The sequence below is a fragment of the Panthera uncia genome, chromosome C2, assembly GCF_023721935.1.
Source record: "Panthera uncia isolate 11264 chromosome C2, Puncia_PCG_1.0, whole genome shotgun sequence".
NCBI lineage: Eukaryota > Metazoa > Chordata > Mammalia > Carnivora > Felidae > Panthera > Panthera uncia.
In genome coordinates this window covers 88,505,710-88,515,466 of record NC_064810.1, presented here as the reverse complement: position 1 = coordinate 88,515,466, position 9,757 = coordinate 88,505,710, and positions in this window count along the sequence as shown.

The following is a 9,757-nucleotide window of genomic DNA, read 5'->3' as shown; positions in this document are numbered from 1 at the left end:
CTGATGCCAAAAGTCTATAACAAATTGTGGAGCTCTATCTAGTTTATCAGCACTGAAGGGAAGTTTGGGGACAAGCAAACAATATGCTGCAATATGTATAATCAAGCTAAATCACCTGTTAGAGATTTTCTACCATGCAGAGTATAGAAAATAATTCTGAAAAAAAAAAAAACTTTGGAACAGCAATTGATCAGCTGATTTATTTATCAAAATTTAGGATAAGTAGTTAAAGAATGGTAGAAATCAGTGCAAGGAATTACCATCTGAAGATGATGTTAGTTATTTATTACTGCATGAAAAGTTTCCCATGAATTTAGTGGGATTTACCACAGTTAGCATGGTTTAAAACAATAAACATTTGTTATCTCACAGTTTATGTGGTTAAAAAATTTGTGAGTGGTTTAGCTAGTTGGTTCTTAGTTACAGGTCTCTTATGAAATTTTAGTCAAGATGTCATCTGAGCTACAGTCATCTGCAGACCCAACTGAGGCTGAATCAGCTACTTCCAGAATGGCCCACTCATGTGGCTATTGGAATAGGTTTTACTTCTTTGCTGCTGAATAGGTTTTACTTCTTTGCTGCCTCCTGCTGGCAGGAGGCATCAGTTCTTCACTATGAGGCTGTCTCCATATGCCTGATTGAATATCCTTATGACATGGCTCTTAGATTTTCCCAGAAGAGCAAACTAAGAGAGGAGGTCAAGGAGGAAGCCATAGTGATTTTTATGACTTAGTCTCAGAAGTCATACATGTTCACTTCTGCCATATTAGATTTCTTGGAGTTGAGTCACTAAGTCCAACACATTCTCAAAGGAACAGGAGAGGATATTCTCCACTAATTGTGATAAGAAATGACAATATTTCCTTTTTTAAAGTTTATTTATTTATTTTGAGAAAGAAAAAAGGGAGAGAGTGAGGTAGGGGCAGAGAGAGGGAGAGACAGAATCCCAAGCAAGAGATAGGGCTTGAACTCACAAACTGTACGATCATGACCTTAGCCAAGATCAACAGTTGGACACAGTTAACTGACTGAGTCACCCAGGCACCCTCAAAATGGCAATATTTCTATTTATAGCTCCCATGATGCTACCATAGTTCAATAACAGAAACATAGTCTATAATTCAATTGTCTACCAGTGTTGACATCATCCAATTCTTTAGTATGTTAAAATTTTAGTTCATATCTATTCAAAGACTTAAGAATACTTATTATTTGAATTATTTGAATACATAAAATTTTTGAAACAATGTATTTAAAAACAGGATAAAATATATAACATTTATTTTTATTCAAAAGATGCTATCACTTAATGAAAACTCTGGAATACAAATTTAAAGAGGGATTGGATCAATTTAGCTAAACTTCCCAATCCCTGATTCCTGAGTTTCAAGGTAGAAACTCATTACTTGACCAGTACACTTAAAAATAATCCACAAGGAGGGGCATCTGGGTGGCTCAGTTGGTTAAACATCCAACTTCAGCTCATGTCATGATCTCATGGTTCATGGGTTCAAGCCCTGTGTCGGGTTCTGTGCTGACAGCGCAAAGCCTGGAGCCTGCTTCAGATTCTGTGTCTCCCTGTCTCTCTGCCCTTGCCCCACTCATGCTCTTTCTCTCTGTGTCTCTCAAAAATAAATAAAACATTAAAAATAAATCAATAAAACAATAACAATCCACGGGGAGAGGAGAGTCTAAACTAGTGATTCAGGCTAATGTGTTACCCTAACCATTTGTTGGGAGTGGTTTAGTTCTTTAGAGCTCAACCTACCTCTTATTGTTTTCTTTGGGGAACAGTGAAAAACAGATCATAATCTAAGAGAATTGGGAAGGCAATCCCCAGGGTGGGGAACCTTTGAGTTGAAGCATTGATACAGATCACTAGAGAGGTTTGTTGTAGATTATAAAAAAGACTATGGGACCAGAGCAGTTCCGTGTTTCTGTAGTCTTATATGGTCATGAGAAATGACTCAAGTAGAAGACTTTCTGGCTGGTTTTAGAAATGGGACTCTACCCTCACCTTTGGGTGGTGTGAGCATCGATATGGGAGGAGTGAGTGAAGAGAGATACTGGAATTCTTACAATCAATTACAGTGGATTCTTAAGCATTAGAAATATAAGTAATGAGAGCATATTTACCATCTACATTGATGAAGTATGTACTTATAGTATTACATTTTGAAAGACTGTCAGGTAATACAATATGTAAATTCTAAGGTGAACATTGCTTTAATGGGTTAAAATGTTTTTTTTTTTCAAGATAAAAATAAAAATTTACCAAAAAAAAGTGTGAGGAAAACAGTTTTTGATAAATACAGCTGACTTTTTTCTTGTGCTAATTGTGTGTTGTCCTTACTCGTATTTTAGGTGAGGAAGAGATTTAACATCTGTTTTCTTCTTTATGTATACTTAAAGGTCTGCACGAGGCCTGTCATGAAAACTTGAAGAAGGTAGTCAGTTATAATTTAAAACTCAAGTATAAGGAAAAAGGGAGAAATTACAATTAAGAAAATCACTTCAAGTCACTATGGAGCCTATTCCTAATGACTATGTAACTGGTGTAACCTCTGAATTTCCTATTTATTTTTCCACATTATTGCAGGAGGTCTCCAACATTAGGCAAACCTGCACCTGAATGAAATTGCTGAATCAGTTATGCTGTTTTAATAGCACGTCTAGTGAATTGAACAACTGCCAAATCATTTTAGTTCCTAAGAAAAACCATAAATATTCATCTTAGAAGAAGTCTTTGCACACAAACTAAGTTGGAGAATTTAGGTCATTACCTGATATTTCAGACCAGAAAAGAAAATAAAGTAGATTTTTCACCTGAGATATTCAGGTAATATAAACCAAGAGAAATGTTTTCTCTTGAATTATGCTGATATTTTCTTTCATCTTCTATTTCAGTTCAGGTTAATTCAACTAATATCTTTCTAGTGTATAAGGCATTTCACTAGAAGTTGTTGAGATATGGAAATAAGTAAGACTCAATCTTTGCCCAGGAAAATATGGGATCAGGGATGGAGCGGAAATGGCTACCATTTGTTGGACGCATACCACATATCTGTAGTTCTGTTAGTGACCTTTTTATCTTCTTAAAACAATTTCTGCCACCTCTTAAAAGCTTTTAAGTATCACTTTCTTCTTCTATAGCATAAATCAGAGAATGTAACTGAACTAAGCAACCCACATATCTTACAAGTGAGTAAGCTTGGATTAGAATTCACATCACTCAAATTCCAGAACTGGCAATAAACAATTATCCACTGGTGAACAAATGCATCATATGTGAATGCATCTGTAAGAGCAGAAATTCATTGGACAGATATTCAGTTAGAATTCATAATCTCAACTCTCCTAACTTAAGGAATTTATTAACAATATGGGTAATATAGAGTCATTATATGACAATATCATTACTATTGTTTGTTTTAATGATACACCAGAGTTATATGTAATTCCCTGACCTTGAAAGACATTTTGTCTACATTCCCGTTTTATTTACATTCCACATGGGTACTGAACACTGTAACAAATCAGTTAGTTTGGATAAGTAAAGTTTAGAGAGTTTAAGTAGGGTTTGTGGGTCAAATGACAAATTCTGGAGACTCCCACCTGAGTTATGTACAAAAATATCTTGATAAACTAACAAATACATATGAAGGAGTGGGCCAAATGGATCTAACCACATCTTATCCTCTGCCCTGCTGTAACCATGTATAGTGTTGTGCAGTCAGTTTTAAGCCAATTAGTTATTGGAGCCCAATTCAAATAATTATTTGGTTTTGAACTCCTTAAGTTTAATTCTGACTAGGTTTTATCATGAAATCAAGGCATTATAAAGAATCACTGCTATAAAAAAATAGATATAGAGATAAGACAGACAGCCTCCTGAATTTGATTCAAAATATTCTCCATCCAAATGTGAATAATTTATCTCATTATTGGGTCCAATGAAATTATTATTTTTTTATTTTTTTATTTTAGAATTTTTTTAAAAAAATTAATGTTTATTTATTATTGAGAGACAGAGAGACACAGAGCATGAGCAGGGGAGAGGTCGAGAGATGGAGAGACACAGAATCCGAAGCAGGCTACAGGCTCTGAGCAAGCTGTCAGCACAGAGCCCGATGCGGGGCTTGAACTCATGAATTCTGAGATCATGACCTGAGCCGAAGTTGGACGCTTAACTGACTGAGCCACCCACGCACCCCACCAATGAAATTATTTATGCAACCCACACATATAAGGATGACTCTTCCTGTAGTCTATGACTCAAAGACTTGCATGTTGCTGATTGATATAAACTGTTGAACTCTTTTGTTGTTCTCCTCATCTCCAAAAAGCTCTGGGTATAGATTAAGCATAGCTCTTTGTATGTGTATCTTTATTACGTAAAGAAAATCAGTCACAGCATGATTCCCTAAAAAGTCTGCTGTCCTTAAGATATAGAACAGTTTTGATGGAAACAGTGCTTTTATTCTCAAAAACTTTAGTAGGAAACAAACAGTGCCAAAGTAGCAACTATGTATAACATAAGCAGGAAAAGAATAATACTGAACCAATGCACTGTAAAACATTAGCATCACAGGTTTATACAACATACTGTGGTGTAAATCACTATTTTGGTGGTATAGATCTTCCATCTCTATTGTCTGTGGCCCTCTGGGACTTCAGGTAGTCATCAAAGCTCAGTTACCCTGTTTCCATAGTGCTCAAATTGTCTGTAGGTACATAGCTGTCCGCCTAGAATACATTCCGTAGTCTCACCTGAACTTAGATGTGACTGTGTAATAAAGCTCAAGAATAGGATATGAGTGAGTGTGTCATGTACCCCTTGGGATCTGGGCCTTTAGATGGAAGATACTTTTATAATATACTCTTGTTCCCCTTCCTCATTGTAGATATATTTGAGGCAGTGTCTCATCTTCTGTCATGGACAAGAAGAAAATACTGCAGGAAAAACTGGAGCAAAGCTGAAAGAAACCTGGCTTTCTGACAAAGTGGAAAAGGGTCTCTGATGATCTAGGCCTTTCTCATAAAGACTGCAGAGAAAAGAGAGGAAAAAAGTACTTTTTTTTTTATAGTCCCCCTACTTTTGGACTTCTATTACAGTAGCTTGCTGTTACCCTAACTAAGATACATGGGAAAAACCCTTCTTTAGGCTCTGGTTTCTTCATTGACTAAGGATACTGGACTGACTATAGTCTCTAAAATCACATCCAAATCTAATATTCTATGAGATTGACTATTTTGTTCTGTGACAAATTGTTGTTAGGAAGCTGTAAAATAAAACCTGAAAGAGTTCCATATTAATGAAGCAATTGTTATACAAATATGGAAAGTAGTTACAAATTTTAAAGAGCCAATGTAGGTAAACACTGATAGGATGTTGCCAGACTCTAATCCCTTTACACTCCTTCATTGAACAGAAAAAATCCTGTAGAGATTTGACAAGGAGAAGGCTTTAAAATATTACTGATCACTAACTTAAAGCTATAAAAAATTGAACTTGCAGTGCTATGTAGAACTGACCGGAGAGGATTACAGAAATAAGAGTGAGGACTTTATACAACAATTCAAGAACAGGAAATTCCTGGACCATTAAGACTATAAAAGTGGATCAGAAGTGACTTGACTTATGCTGATGGCCGTGACAACCCATATAGGTACTGCAATTATCACATTTACTGGTAATTATGTGACCCTGGGCAAATGACTCCACCTTTCCAAACCTCAGCTCTCTTGTTGGTAAAATGGGTATGAAAACAGAATCCACCTCAGAGTATTGTTGTGAGAATTTTATTTACTTTCTTTTTGTTTGTTTCAATGTTTACTTATTATTGAGAGAGAGACAGAACATGAGCACGGGAGGGACAGAGAGAGAGGGAGACACTGAATCCGAAGCAGGCTCCAGGCTCTGGGCTGTCAGCACAGAGCCCAATGCGGGGCTCAAACCCACGAACCGCGAGATCATGACCTGAGCCGAAGTTGGACGCTCAACCAACTGAGCCACCCAGGCGACCCTTGTTGTGAGAATTTTAAAAAGGTAATGCAAGTAAAGTACTAAAGTGCCTGGCAGTAGTAAAAGTTTAATAAATGCTAGCTATCTTTTTTATGATAATAAATATCATTAATAGTTATAGTATAAATATTATTATATTATTATAAGTTATCAAGGATATTGTATGCTCAAACATTATAGAATGCAAACACCAAGTAAAAGAAGACGAACTATTTTCAAAGATTTGCAATTGCCTTGATGTAACAAGATTCAAATATGGAAAATTAATTCATAATTAAGTAATAGATTATATGCTACTTCATAAACATGCAGTAAATATTCAAAAAGAGAGGGCAGTGTGAAATTTTGTAGGCTTTGTGAGGAAAATAACATTGAGAGCCTGTGCTAAGGATAATGGTGGCTTGAGCTTACTATGTGTTGAATATTATTCTAAGTGATTTATGCTCTTGGCTTCTTAATCCTCACAAAAATCTTATGTGTATGTACTTTAATTATCTCTATTTTATACTAAAGGAAATTGAGGGATAGAGAGTTCAAGTAACTTGCCCAAAGTTATAAGGGGTATGTGATGAAAGCTGTACCAGAACTGGGAAACCAAAATGGCGGCCAGATCACCAAAGCAAAAGTGACACTGAGTTCTTAGAAAAGATAAACTAATGAATGAAAAGGCTATGCCATTCTAAGTTCAGAAAGAAATAAAGAAAATCAAGGAAGAAAAGTTTGAGTATTACTTATGTCTGAATCAAAGGAAACAGAACTTATAGGGGCAGTGGCTGAAATAATTTCAGTGCCCACTTATTAAATTCTGTGAATTTACATATTGCAGGATGATATTCTAATATGAGTGAATGTGATCTTTATAGAAGCCTTGATTTAATATCATAATCATTAGCCAACATTACTTATTTGTTTCTGTTAGTGTATTAATTTAAGTTTACTCCTTGGCAGACTGATATTAAGGGAAACGTAGTTATCTCAGAGTTCTGCATATGTCATTCTTCCAGAGTTTTTCTGAAAATGCCCTTCTCCTCAGAGGCTTTCTGAATGTGTAAAGAATCAGGACAGGAAACTGATAAGCAAGTTTTTTGCACTCTAATAGAAATGACATTAAAATATTTCCCTCTTTTCAGTTCATTTTCAAAGAAGCTTTTCTACATGAATAGCATGAACCAAAAAATGTAAAAATTTTATTTGAAGAAGAATTGATAAGTGCAAAAAATATTACATAAGTTTGAGGTGAAGTTTCTGGTTGTATTATTGAATCCTGGCAAAAAAAAATCACTTTACTTTTAACTCAAGTTAATTTTATAAATCAAATACACTCAAAAGAAAAGAAATAGCATCTGTGTCAGCTTTAGGCAATAGTTTTACAGCTGAATATTTAAACAGTGAGTCTTGGCATCCATAGAAGAGTTTAAATATCAACACTGTTCTCTAAAAAGCTGACCAAATGACAGGAAGCTGTAGCAATCCTGATAACTTTTCGTATAAGAAATATCCTGAAAGAGGTCCGTGTCCTTTTTTGTCCTTTATATGCTATATTAATACACTGAAGTCTTTATCTTGATTAAAAACTTTCTCAAATAATGGGACTCCTTAGTGGAAAGATGTAAATTGGTATTTGGTAACTAGATTTAAAATAGAGTCATTTTAAAAGTAATTTTGGTTATGTCAACATGATGAAGGACTTCCTTTATTTTATAAATATAAACCAGAGTACTCAATCATATTTTCAGAGTAGAACTTAGCATATATTAGCAAACCTCTGTTAAATTAAAATAACAACAAAATGTTGAAGATGTCAAAACTAACAATGCTTATATTCTTACTGGATTAGTTTTAAGAAATATCAAACTGAGACATCAACATTCATCAGTTTCTCGTAATTTAAATGAATGAAAAATCTCTAGTTCATCTTTACTCATTATTGCATTTAAATTGTCATGTGGGTTTTGTTGTGATCATTCTGTTATTGACAAATAAACCTGTGTTTTCAATGGAGATGGATTTATTCACTCAGGAATTGGTTAGGCTCTAGGCCACAGAGCTGAACAAGAAAGCAATGTTACTTCCCAAAATGAAGCTTCCAATATACCATGACAGGTTATTTTGACAACAATAATTTTGAAAATCCGCAATTAAAAAGGACTGAATATGTCTTAATAGTGTATTTTGGAAGGCTGTTATAGAATTTTCTCAAGTAGCTTTCATATCTATACTTCCAAAGGTTTAATAGGAAACTGTAATTGGGCTTTTTATTTCCTTGTATTTATTTTTTTAATTTTTGGATCACAGAATTGGAGTTTTTAATCTTCTACTCTGATTTCCTTTTATGTGAAGTGCCTAAATATAAAGGTGCCTAGAGAGACAGAGTGGTTTTTTTTTTGTTTTTTGGTTTTTGGTTTTTGGGGTTTTTTTTGTTTGCGGGCGGGGGGAGAGGTATATTTGAGTTCTGTCCAGAATCCTTTAGACTTACTGAGATTTATGAAATGCACATATAAATCCTGAATTCTCATAACCAAGAGTAAGAACTCAAAAAAGTCTTTAGCACTTACAAAAAATGTCAATCATATGCTTTACTGCTTATAGAGATGTTTCTATTCACATTACTCCAAACAATGGAAAAATATAAATAAGCTAAAAAACTGTGAGTAAATTTCAATAATTTTAGGTTGTTTTATTCTAAACCATTTGCATCTTTCTTTAAAATGCTCTTTTAAAAAAATTTAATCCAGATGTTTGGTATTTCAGAAAGAATGTCTATTTTCTCTTCCTGATTTACTGCCTAAGATTTACTTTATTCATAGAAAAAGTTGGTTGATTTGTTCTCTGCTGAAAAGATGGGATGGTTGATGCCTATCAAGACACAAGATATGCAGAGGAGGTTTTAAGAGTGGGAAGGGGTAATATTTGCCTTGGGCTCCCCTTGATGACTTATAAAATTAGTGGCAAAACCTCTATACAGAATTTGTTCGACTTTCCCTGTTCCAGGCATATTCCTGTTTCACATTTTCTTGTTGCTCCATCTCTCTATGGTTCTGTCTGTTATCTATACACAGCAATCCTGAAATTTAATGACCTTTATCATTCTCCAATTAATTATGTGAGGTGAGACTTTAACTCAATTAGCATATATCATGTGGAGAGTGCTTTATGTATTTCAAACACTGCTAACACTCTCCTGTTCCAAGTTGATTCATAGCAGAGCAGTCAGCAAGTCTTAAGAACTGTTCTCCCGAGATCTATCTATCTTTTTTCTCTTTCTTTTTTTAGTCAAAAAATTATTTTATTCACTTACTCAAAACTATAAAACCATAGTATATTTACTTCTAAAGACTGCTTTCCTATAAAGATTCAGGTTTTCTTGGTGTGTGTATGTGTGTGTGTGTGTGTGTGTGTGTGTGTTTGGTTATTGTTTGGTCTTTCTGGATTTAGGGAATAAGATATGTAAGTTTTTGAAGAATTAATGAGCTTTTCTTCCTAACCTGATCATAATTTTTTAAATGATTTACATAACTAAATGCACTTCATATGTAGGTAAAAATATTGAACTTTAAAAATCCTCAAATATAAAATATTAGAAATCAATGGTAATCCAGTGAAGATAAAATTAAATACTCAATATATACTTAATAACATAAAAAGAGAGAGAGAAAAATCTAATTCTAGTGGCATTGCATTCTTCAGTTGTTAAATAATCATAGTATAATGACACCTCTGCCAAAAGGTTCA